Genomic DNA, 11,053 nt, shown 5'->3' with positions numbered 1-11,053 from the left:
AGTAGAAGGGAAAGTCAAACACATAGAAACCAGATTTTTTGGAGTATTAATAGATGATCAAATGAACTGGAAATCTCATATACAAAACATACAACATAAGGTGGCAAAAAACATTTCAATAATGAATAAAGCAAAATACGTCCTCGGCCAAAAATCACTTCATATTCTCTACTGCTCGCTAGTGTTACCATATCTGAGTTAATGTGCAGAAATATGGGGAAATAACTACAAATGTGCGCTACATTCGCTAACCGTGTTACAAAAAAGATCAGTTAGAATAATACATAATGTTGGATATAGAGAACATACAAACCCTTTATTTATTGAGTCAAAAATATTAAAGTTCGGTGATTTGGTAAAATTGCAAAAATGATGTACAAAGCAAACTATAACCTGCTACCAAAGAATGTACAACAATTCTTCTCAACTAAAGAGGAGAAATATAACCTTAGAGGAAAAAATAATTTAAAACATTTATATGCACGTACAACACTTAGAACTTTTAGCATATCAGTATGTGGAATTAAATTATGGAATGGATTAAGTGAAGAAGTTAAAAATTGTACTCATATGATCCAGTTCAAGAGGTTGTACAAAAATAATAGTGCTTACAAAGTACAAAGAAGAAGAATTATGAGAAATATTTCCAACCTTATTGGAAATAAGATATTTTTCATCTCAGTATGTTAATAATGACTGAATTAATTAAATAAATATTACAAAACTGTTGTGTATACTAATTCATAGATGTTATTTTATTATATAAAAAGGTCAGTAAATGATTCTATATATTTGTAAACGCTCTGAAGTGGGAAAGGGGTAGGATTAAATAAGCTTTGCTTCTTCCTACTCCTTTTCGGGCATGATGTAAAATGAAATGATATGAAATTGTGTGATGTATTATGCTGTAAGTGTGTTCATGTTCGAAATAAACTAAAGAAAGAAAAAAAAAAGATTCAAATACTATCCTTTGCTCCACCAATGACTGAATAAAACAAAATAAATAAATATTAAACCAATATAAAAACAATATAACAATAAATATGATTAAAAACGATTTTAAAGTGTAAAACCAATCAAAACCATAAATAGAAATACAACTGTAAAAACACAGAGGACTACACAACTCACGTAGTGTTAAAAGCCAGAGAATAAAAGTGGGTCTTAAGACGACACTTAAAACACTCCACTGTGGGAGCAGTTCGAACGTGGAGGGGCAGAGTGTTCCAGAGCTTAGGGCCGATCACAGAGAAGGCACTGTCTCCCCTGGTTTTAAGTCTCGTCTTGGGCACCACGAGTTGGAGCTGGCTCTCAGACCTCAGAGCACGCGTAGGAGTGTAAATTTGGATGAAGTCCGAGAAGACTATAAAAATGGGACCCATTACCTCCCTGCTTGGCACTCAGCATCAGGGGTTGGAATCGGGCGTTAAATCACCAAAAAGGATTCCCGGGCGTGGCCACCGCTGCTGCTCACTGTTCCCCTCACCTCCCAGGGGGTGGAACAAGGGGTTGGGTCAAATGCAGAGGACAAATTTCACCACACATAGTGTGTGTGTGACTATCATTGGTACTTTAACTTTAACTTTAATATAATGAGGTGCCAGTCCATTGAAAGCTTTAAAACCGAACAGCAAAATCGTAAAATCAATTCTAAGATGAACAGGGAGCCAGTGCAAAGTCTCAAGAATTGGGGTTATAGGCTCGCGTTTCCTGGCCCCTGTTAAAAGTCGTGCTGCCGCGTTCTGGACTAACTGCAACCAGGAGAGAGCTTTTTGGCTAATGCCAGCTTAAAGTGCATTGCAGTAGTCCAGGCGACTTAAAATAAAAGCATGCACAACTTGTTCAAAAAGGTTAAAAGATAAAAACGGTTTTGTCAGGTTTGTCACTGACAGTTTAGTTATGTTTTGAGTTTTTCCTCTGTTTGTCTTTATTTCCTGTCGGCGCTCTTATTTTGGTTATTTCTTACTTGTCTCCCTGAGTGCTACGTCCCCTGCTGTGGCTGATTGGCACCTGGCCACACCTGGTGTCAATCAGACAGCAGCTATTTAAACCTGCCTTCTCCTCCAGTCATGGCTGGATTATTGTCATTGTCATTGTCATTACTACCTGTCTTAACACTTGTCGTTGTAGCTCTGTCTACTTTTGTTTCACTCTGCTCAGGTCCTAGTTCCTTCGTGTCACAGTAAGTGTTTTTGTTTCTTATCCAAAGTTAGCCTCTGTGCTATTTTAGTTCATAACCAAGTTTGTTCTCCGCCTTGTGCGCACCTTTTGTTGTTACCCTTTCGTTTGTTGTTTTGCCTTAGTGTTTAATTAAATCATGTTTTCTCGTACAATGGCTTCTGCCTTCTCTGCATCTTGGGGTTCGGCACCTACAAACTCTGACAGGTTTTACTTTTGCTAAAAGACGAAGATGATAAAAACACAATTTTAAAACGCCATTGACTATATACTTAGACTTCCTTTTACTGTCATTCAAATTTGAACTTTACAGTACAGATAATAACAAAATGTTGTTCCCCACATCTGCGGTCCCCTCCAAGGTTTCTCATTGTCATCCCATTGGGTTGAGTTTTTCTTGCCCTGATGTGGGATCTGAGCCGAGGATGTCGTTGTGGCTTTTGCAGCCCTTTGAGACACTTGTGATTAAGAGCTATATAATTAAACTTTGATTTATTGATTGATTGATTGATTGATTGTTTGATTTTCCAGCAGACAGCTACGCAGGTCTTCCTTTTTTTTTTTTTACGTATTAGCATTTGTAGTCCGTACGACAACAATGCCCAAAGTACGACCCGAAGAACAAAAATGCTCTGTTAAAGTTGTATTAACCAACACAAGTCACTATTCAAACCCCCAGTCTCATCTGAAGAACTAAGAAGTTCTTTGTTTCACGGTAATGTGCCTTCAACTGGGAAGATCACTTCCAAGATTCCTGCTTCACAAACCCGCGGCAATATAAAGATGGATTATTCTATAAGCTACAAACCCCATTTCCATATGAGTTGGGAAATTGTGTTAGATGTAAATATAAATGGAATACAATGATTTGCAAATAATTTTCAACCCATATTCAGTTGAATATGCACAGACAACATATTTGATATTCAAACTGATAAACTTTTTTTTTTTTTTGCAAATAATCATTAACTTTAGAATTTGATGCCAGCAACACGTGACAAAGAAGTTGGGAAACGTGGCAATAAATGCTGATAAAGTTGGGGAATGCTCATCAAACACTTGTTTGGAACATCCCACAGGTGAACAGGCAAATTGGGAACAGGTGGGTGCCATGATTGGGTATAAAAGTAGATTCCATGAAATGCTCAGTCATTCACAAACAAGGATGGGGCGAGGGTCACCACTTTGTCAACAAATGCGTGAGCAAATTGTTGAACAGTTTATGAAAAACCTTTCTCAACCAGCTATTGCAAGGAATTTATGGATTTCACCATCTACGGTCCGTAATATCATCAAAAGGTTCAGAGAATCTGGAGAAATCACTGCATGTAAGCAGCTAAGCCCGTGACCTTCGATCCCTCAGGCGATACTGCATTAACAAGCGACATCAGTGTGTAAAGGATATCACCACATGGGCTCAGGAACACTTCAGAAAGCCACTGTCAGTAACTACAGTTGGTTACTACATCTGTAAGTGCAAGTTAAAACTCTCCTATGCAAGGCGAAAACCGTTTATCAACAACACCCAGAAACGCCGTCGGCTTCGCTGGGCCTGAGCTCATCTAAGATGGACTGATACAAAGTGGAAAAGTGTCCTGTGGTCTGACGAGTCCACATTTCAAATTGTTTTTGGAAACTGTGGACGTCGTGTCCTCCGGACCAAAGAGGAAAAGAACCATCCGGATTGTTATAGGCGCAAAGTTGAAAAGCCAGCATCTGTGATGGTATGGGGGTGTATTAGTGCCCAAGACATGGGTAATTTACACATCTGTGAAGGCGCATTAATGCTGAAAGGTACATACAGGTTTTGGAGCAACATATGTTGCCATCCAAGCAACGTTACCAGGACGCCCCTTCTTATTTCAGCAAGACAATGCCAAGCCACGTGTTACATCAACGTGGCTTCATAGTAAAAGAGTGCGGGTACTAGACTGGCCTGCCTGTAGTCCAGACCTGTCTTCCATTGAAAATGTGTGGCACATTATGAAGCCTAAAATACCACAACAGAGACCCCCGGACTGTTGAACAACTTAAGCTGTACATCAAGCAAGAATGGGAAATAATTCCACCTGAGAAGCTTAAAAAATGTGTCTCCTCAGTTCCCAAACGTTTACTGAGTGTTGTTAAAAGGAAAGGCCATGTAACACAGTGGTGAACATGCTTTTTCCCAACTACTTTGGCACGTGTTGCAGCCATGAAATTCTAAGTTAATTATTATTTGCAAAAAATAAATAAAAAGTTTATGAGTTTGAACATCCAATATATTGTCTTTGTAGTGCATTCAATTGAATATGGGTTGAAAAGGATTTGCAAATCATTGTATTCCACTTATATTTACATCTAACACAACTTCCCAACTCATATGGAAACAGGGTTTGTATGTTTAATGCCAGAGTCTGTGCCTACTAGTAGAGATGCGCGGATAGGCAAATATTTCATCCGCAACCGCATCAGAAAGTCGTCAACCATCCGCCATCCACCCGATGTAACGTTTGATCAGAACTGCACCCGCCCGCCATCCGCCCGCACCCGCCCGTTATATCTAATATAGACGATGCAAGGCATTAGTGAGGCACCTGCCAACTACTCCAGTTTTCCCGTAATTCGTACGGTTTTCATCAACCTATTCCGGGTTACGGGTGCAGTGATAAAAAATACGGTTTTTCATTAATTAAAAAAAAAAAAAGGGTGAAAACTACGCGAATTGCACCTTGTGCAGACAAGATTTTTCGATCGGACACGGAGGAATTAGCGATGTAAAAGACCACTTTGGGACAAAAAAACACAAGTCTAATGCCGTTGCTAGCGATACAAGTGGAAAACTTTCAACGTTTTTCGTCGCCCAAACAGATTCTTTGGATGTGATAAATGCCGAAGTTTTATTTACGGAGGCAATAATTGAGCATGGACTTCCAATCGCACTGGCTGATCACATGGGACAGTTAAATGTTTGTAATGCAAACTTTAAAAATCATTACGCGGTGATCACGGTCCCAAAAATAAACTTTTCTTGCATGATAATGTCCAGAAAAATTCGCTTTATATTACTATAGAGTCCTTTTAACGAATGAGTTTGATGGTTTATCACAAACCTTAAATGAAAGAAGTCCTTTGTTCTCCTGCACCGCATGCGCTTTGGCCTTGCTTCGTGTTTGGTGCGCAATCCTGTCGGCTGTATTTCACAGCACGACATACTGTTAAAAGTGTTTATACTATTTATGCTTTCAAGTCCAAGTTGAAGAAATCTTGTTAAATGTTGACAGCATAACTACCAAAATACAGAAGTATGTCCTTAATATTTTTGCAGTGCTATTTCTGTTGAAAAGTTCAAATGATTACATTAGAGATGTGATGTGCCACTTTTCAAGTGTCTGACGGCTTCAATTAATTTTCATAAATTTTTCATATTTTGAATTCTTTTGAAAGGCTTTCAAAAAAACTACATTTGAATTGTAATTCCATGCTATTGACAGGACTATTAATTTTAATGAAGTTAGCTTACCATGTTTACAGTATGATAATTGTGATAGAAATGTGAATTTTAGGCACAGAATATTTTTTACAATTGAACAAGGCAGTAGATTATACAAGCTTGCACAAAAAGTTAATAATGACACCAATTTTTTTTTTAATGGAATTGTTTAGTACTGTTTTACCATTTGTTTACTGTAAAAAGTGTTTATACTGTTTATACTTTCAATTAACAAATTGAAGTCTTGTGAAAGGTTGACAGGATAACTGGCATTAACTGTCAAAATAATTTCAAACTATTGAAGTTAGCTTACAGAATAAACATGCCAATCAACCCATATGATTTTTGCTGTAATATTTTTGTTTTGAAAAGTCACTGTGACTGATAGAAAAGTGATGGTTTTAGCAACATTTTAACCTGTCTGAATGCTAATAATCATTTTGCGTCGGGGGGCGAAGCCCTGAACCCTCCACCAGGACTTTGTCCTGGACCTACCGGGGCCTGCGGCCCTTGGACCCTGGCTACTAGGTTTTTCTGATTTCAAAAGTTGGCAGGTATGGTGAGGTTATAAAGCTTTTGCCTGTTAAAGAAAGGAGACTGATCCAATGCAGCACAGACTTTCGCGTGCCACGCTGTCACGACCCAGACACACACCAGTGCGCAATCATATGGGAGCCGCGCTGAGCGCACCTCCAAGCGCGTCTCGCTGCCGGCGACGGCCAGGTATGGGCCCACGCTCCAGCGCCATCCATTTTCAGGGCTAGTTGATTCGGCAGGTGGGTTGTTACACACTCCTTAGCGGGTTCCGACTTCCATGGCCACCGTCCTGCTCTCTATATAAACCAGGGTGAGCCCCACCCCTTTCGTGAGCGCACTGCGCGCGGAGTGACCCCTGTTACGCGCCCCCGGCAACAGGGGTGGCGGGCAGGTAAGCTGCGCGGGCGGAGCGCGCGGAGTGACCCATGTTACGAGCCCCCGGCCACGGGGGTGGCGGGCAGGTAAGCTGCTTACCTGCTGCGCGTGACGCCGGCCGCGGCGAAGGCGGACGAGGCGGGGTGTCGGTGCGGTGGGCGCGGTAGTGACCCTGGACGTGCGTCGGGCCCTTCTCGCGGATCGCCTCAGCTACGGCTCCCGGTGGGGCCCTCTCGGGGGAAGGGGCCTCGGTCCCGGACCCCGGCGAGGCGTCCCTTCTCCGCTCCGTAAAAGTGTCCATCTCTTTTCTTTTTTTTCTTCTGTTGTGGCATATGCAGCAGGTGCCTGCTCGTTTTTCGTATGTGGGTAACAACATTTAACTATGTATATATATTTCCGAATTGGTTTAACTGCCACCCGCAAAAAAAAAAAAAAAAAAAAAAAAAAAAAAATCTAATTAATCCGCCCGACCCGACCCGCGCGCGGATAAAATCTTTTTTTTTTTAATTTCATCCGCCCGATCCGCAAATAATCCGCGGACTCTGCGGTTGTGCCCGCAAACCGCGCATCTCTAGTGCCTACTATTCATGGCAATGGAGGAGACTATGAAACAGCAAGCAATAACAGTAGACTGGCAATGTGTGGAGGATACGTTGCAATGTTAGCAGTGTAGCTTAGCCTTCTACTTTAGGACAACAGCTCCATCAAACTACGGGATAATAAAGAATGATGTTCCTAAAAACTACTTATAAGGATAAGATTAGTCAGTTTTTTAGTCGGTGCATTCTCGCTCCAGGTCTGACTTTGGCTCGTACATATATGGTTGGATGCCAGAATCTGTCGCTGTTACCATGTATGCTGCTCAAAAGTTAGAATTAGGCCTGGCACAATATCAAATTTTGCTGGACAATACACTGTATGGTCCCACCAATTGTCGAAAAATGACATTATTGTCAGCATTATTTTGTGACCAAATTAAACACCAAATGTAATCGTAATATTACTGCAAGTTACCATTTAAAACAATATAAACTTCTATTTCTCCATCCATCCTTTTTCTACCGCTTATTCCCTTCGGGGTCTCAGCTACACTCGGGCGGAAGGTGGTGTACACCCTGGACAAGTCGCCACCTCATCGCAGGGCCAACACAGATAGACAGACAACATTCACACTCACTTTCACACACTAGGGCCAATTTAGTGTTGCCAATCAACCTATCCCCAGGTGCATGTCTTTGGCGGTGGGAGGAAGCCGGAGTACCCGGAGGGAACCCACGCAGTCACGGGGAGAACATGCAAACTCCACACAGAAAGATCCCAAGCGCAGGATTGTCATGAAATTGTTAACGATTCTGTTAACTTTTATGGACAGAATGTCTAGGCGCAGTCAGGGCGTTGAGGGGATCCGGTTTGGTGGCTGCAGGATTAGGTCTCTGCTTTTTGCATATGATGTGGTCCTGATGGCTTCATCTGGCCAGGATCTTCAGCTCTCATTGGATTGGTTCGCAGCCGAGTGTGAAGCGACTGGAATGAGAATCAGCACCTCCAAGTCCGAGTCCATGGTTCTCGCCCAAAAAGGGTGGAGTGCCATCTCCGGGTTGGGGAGGAGACCCTGCCCCAAGTGGAGGAGTTCAAGTACCTCAGAGTCTTGTTCACGAGTGAGGGAAGAGTGGAATCGTGAGAACGACAGGCGGATCGGTGCGGCGTCTTCAGTAATGCGGACGCTGTATCGATCCGTTGTGGTAAAAAAGGAGCTGAGCCGGAAGGCAAAGCTCTCATTTTACCGGTCGATCTACGTTCCCATCCTCACCTATGGTCATGAGCTTTGGGTTATGACCGAAAGGACAAGATCACGGGTACAAGCGGCCAAAATGAGTTTCCTCCGCTCTCCCTTAGAGATAGGGTGAGAAGCTCTGTCATCCGGGGGGAGCTCAAAGTAAAGCCGCTGCTCCTCCACATCGAGAGGAGCCAGATGAGGTGGTTCGGGCATCTGGTCAGGATGCCACCCGAACACCTCCCTAGGGACGTGTTTAGGGCACGGCATACTTGCCAACCTTGAGACCTTTGATTTCGGGAGGCGGAGGGTGGGGGCGTGGTGGGGGGGGGGGGGGGGGGTTGGGGGCGCGGTTAAGAGGGGAGGAGGGGAGGGGAGGAGTACATTTACAGCTAGAATTCACCAAGTCAAGTATTTCATTTATATATATATATATATATATATATATATATATATATATATATGTATGTATGTATATATATATATGAATCCTTGTTCTGTTCTCTGTCACTATTTTTCTAACCATGCTGAACACCCTCTCTGATGATGCATTGCTGTGTGGCACGCACAAAAGTGCTTTTATCAAATGCACTAGAGTCTGGAATCTTCCATCTCTCCTTAGCATGGCCCAAAACCGGTCAATCCTTGCTTCCTGAAAAAGATCTTCACTGCCAAGCACTTGGTACTCCACTACTTCTTCCCAGAGGCTATCCAGGTCCAATCCCAGCTGTGGCTTGGAACTTACAAGCGTATTTCTTCATCTTACTCGTCGTCGGCGTCGCCATGGCTGTATCTTCCTCGTTCTTCTGCTTCGTCTCCTTGTTGTGTGCGCAGTTGTGCACTGCACTCTAGCGGACGTGAGAACAGGCTGTCGACTGTCACTCAGGTCCGCATGGAGCTGGAAGGGGCGTGGCCTCCAGCTCCAGCTGAAAATCGGAAGATTTTCAGGAGAATATTTGTCCCGGGAGGTTTTCGGGAGAGGCGCTGAATTTCCGGAGTCTCCCGGAAAATTCGGGAGGGTAGGCAAGTATGGGGCACGGTGGGAGGTCACGGGGAAGACCCAGGACACGTTGGGAAGACTATGTCTCCCGGCTGGCCTGGGAACGCCTCGGGATCCCCCGGGAAGAGCTGGACGAAGTGGCTGGGGAGAGGAAAGTCTGGGCTTCCCTACTTAGGCTGCTGCCCCCGCGACCCGACCTCGGATAAGCGGAAGAAGATGGATGGATGGATGATGTTAACCATTGTACAAGAATTTGAAGGTACCGCATTTTTCGGACTATAAGTCGACGTTTTTTTCATAGGGGGTGCGACTTATACTCAGGAGCGACTTATGTGTGAAATTATTAACACATTACCGTAAAATATCAAATAATGTTAGGTATCTCATTCGCGTGAGCGAAGAAGAAAATGTCTGCAATCGTCACACACATGTCAGCAATCGTCACTCACACGCCAACCAATAAAAATTTGGCGGGGGCGGGTCATGGCAGAATTGCATTTTGGGTCCTGGGATGCTAACTGCTATATGCTATACGCTACTGCCAGAGCTATTAAAATGGATCACATCAACATTAGCGGTAACTTATAAAATCTGAGAAGGACTGAACTAAAATGGCACCGAAAAGGAAATCTTTACAAGCTGGACGTAGTGAAATATGCTGCAGAGTAGGGCTGGGCGATATGGCCTTTTTTAAATATTGCAATATTTTAAGGCCATACCGCGATACACGATATATATCTCGATATTTTGCCTTAGCCTTGAATGAACACTTGATGCATATAATCACAGCAGTATGATGATTCTATGTGTCTACATTAAAACATTCTTCGTCATACTGCATTAATATATGCTACTTTAAAACTTTCATCCAGAGAAGGAAATCACAACTAAAAAAATCACTATTTTCTTCATACGGTGTTGATTTGGAAATGTTTGCCTCGGCCTTTTGATGGTTTGGACGTGTGGCACCGAACGGAGATGTTGACGTGCAGAGTACGTAAATATTGTTTTTAATATTGTTGTGCAGCACTTTGGAAACATTTTTGTTGTTTAAATGTGCTATATAAATAAAGTGGATTAGATTGGAGTGAGCACTCTTCATTCACTAGCTGGGGACTTTTCAAATGAGGCTACATATTAGCAGTAATGCTACTTTTTATAGCAACTCTCTTGCTCCACACTTGACAAATTACGGTTGTCTGTTCGACATATTCCCACTTGAAGCCAAACCAGCGCCAAACGATGGACCCCCTGCTGTTTTTTGGAGGAATGAATTCTTCCTTCATTTGTTACCAGATTCACACCTTCTTTCGCTCGTATTACCGCTAGCATCACAGCTAATGTTAGCCATGCTGCTACGTCTCTGCTCCGAGAGGGCGCATACGTATGTGACGTATGTCGTGACAGTATGTGACGTGTGTAAGAAGGTGCGCTTGCTGTCTGTGAGAAGGAGAGACAGGAAAGAGTAGGAAGAGCCTGTAGTGTAATGCCCGCAGCTAAAAGCAACTGTGTGAGAACGTATACTCGATATCACGATATAGTCATTTTCTATATCGCACAGAGACAAACCCGCGATATATCGCGCATATCGATATATCGCCCAGCCCTACTGCAGAGAACAGCAATCGAGCAGCAGAAAGAAAGGACGATAGTGGGGCGCGCATACCAGAGGCGACACCAAGGAAGAAGATTTCATGGGATTCAGCGATTAGGAGTG

This window comes from Nerophis lumbriciformis, linkage group LG05 (assembly GCF_033978685.3).
Source record: "Nerophis lumbriciformis linkage group LG05, RoL_Nlum_v2.1, whole genome shotgun sequence".
In the NCBI taxonomy this organism is placed as follows: domain Eukaryota; kingdom Metazoa; phylum Chordata; class Actinopteri; order Syngnathiformes; family Syngnathidae; genus Nerophis; species Nerophis lumbriciformis.
The sequence above is the reverse complement of the archived record's forward strand: the minus strand, read 5'-3'. Positions refer to the sequence as shown.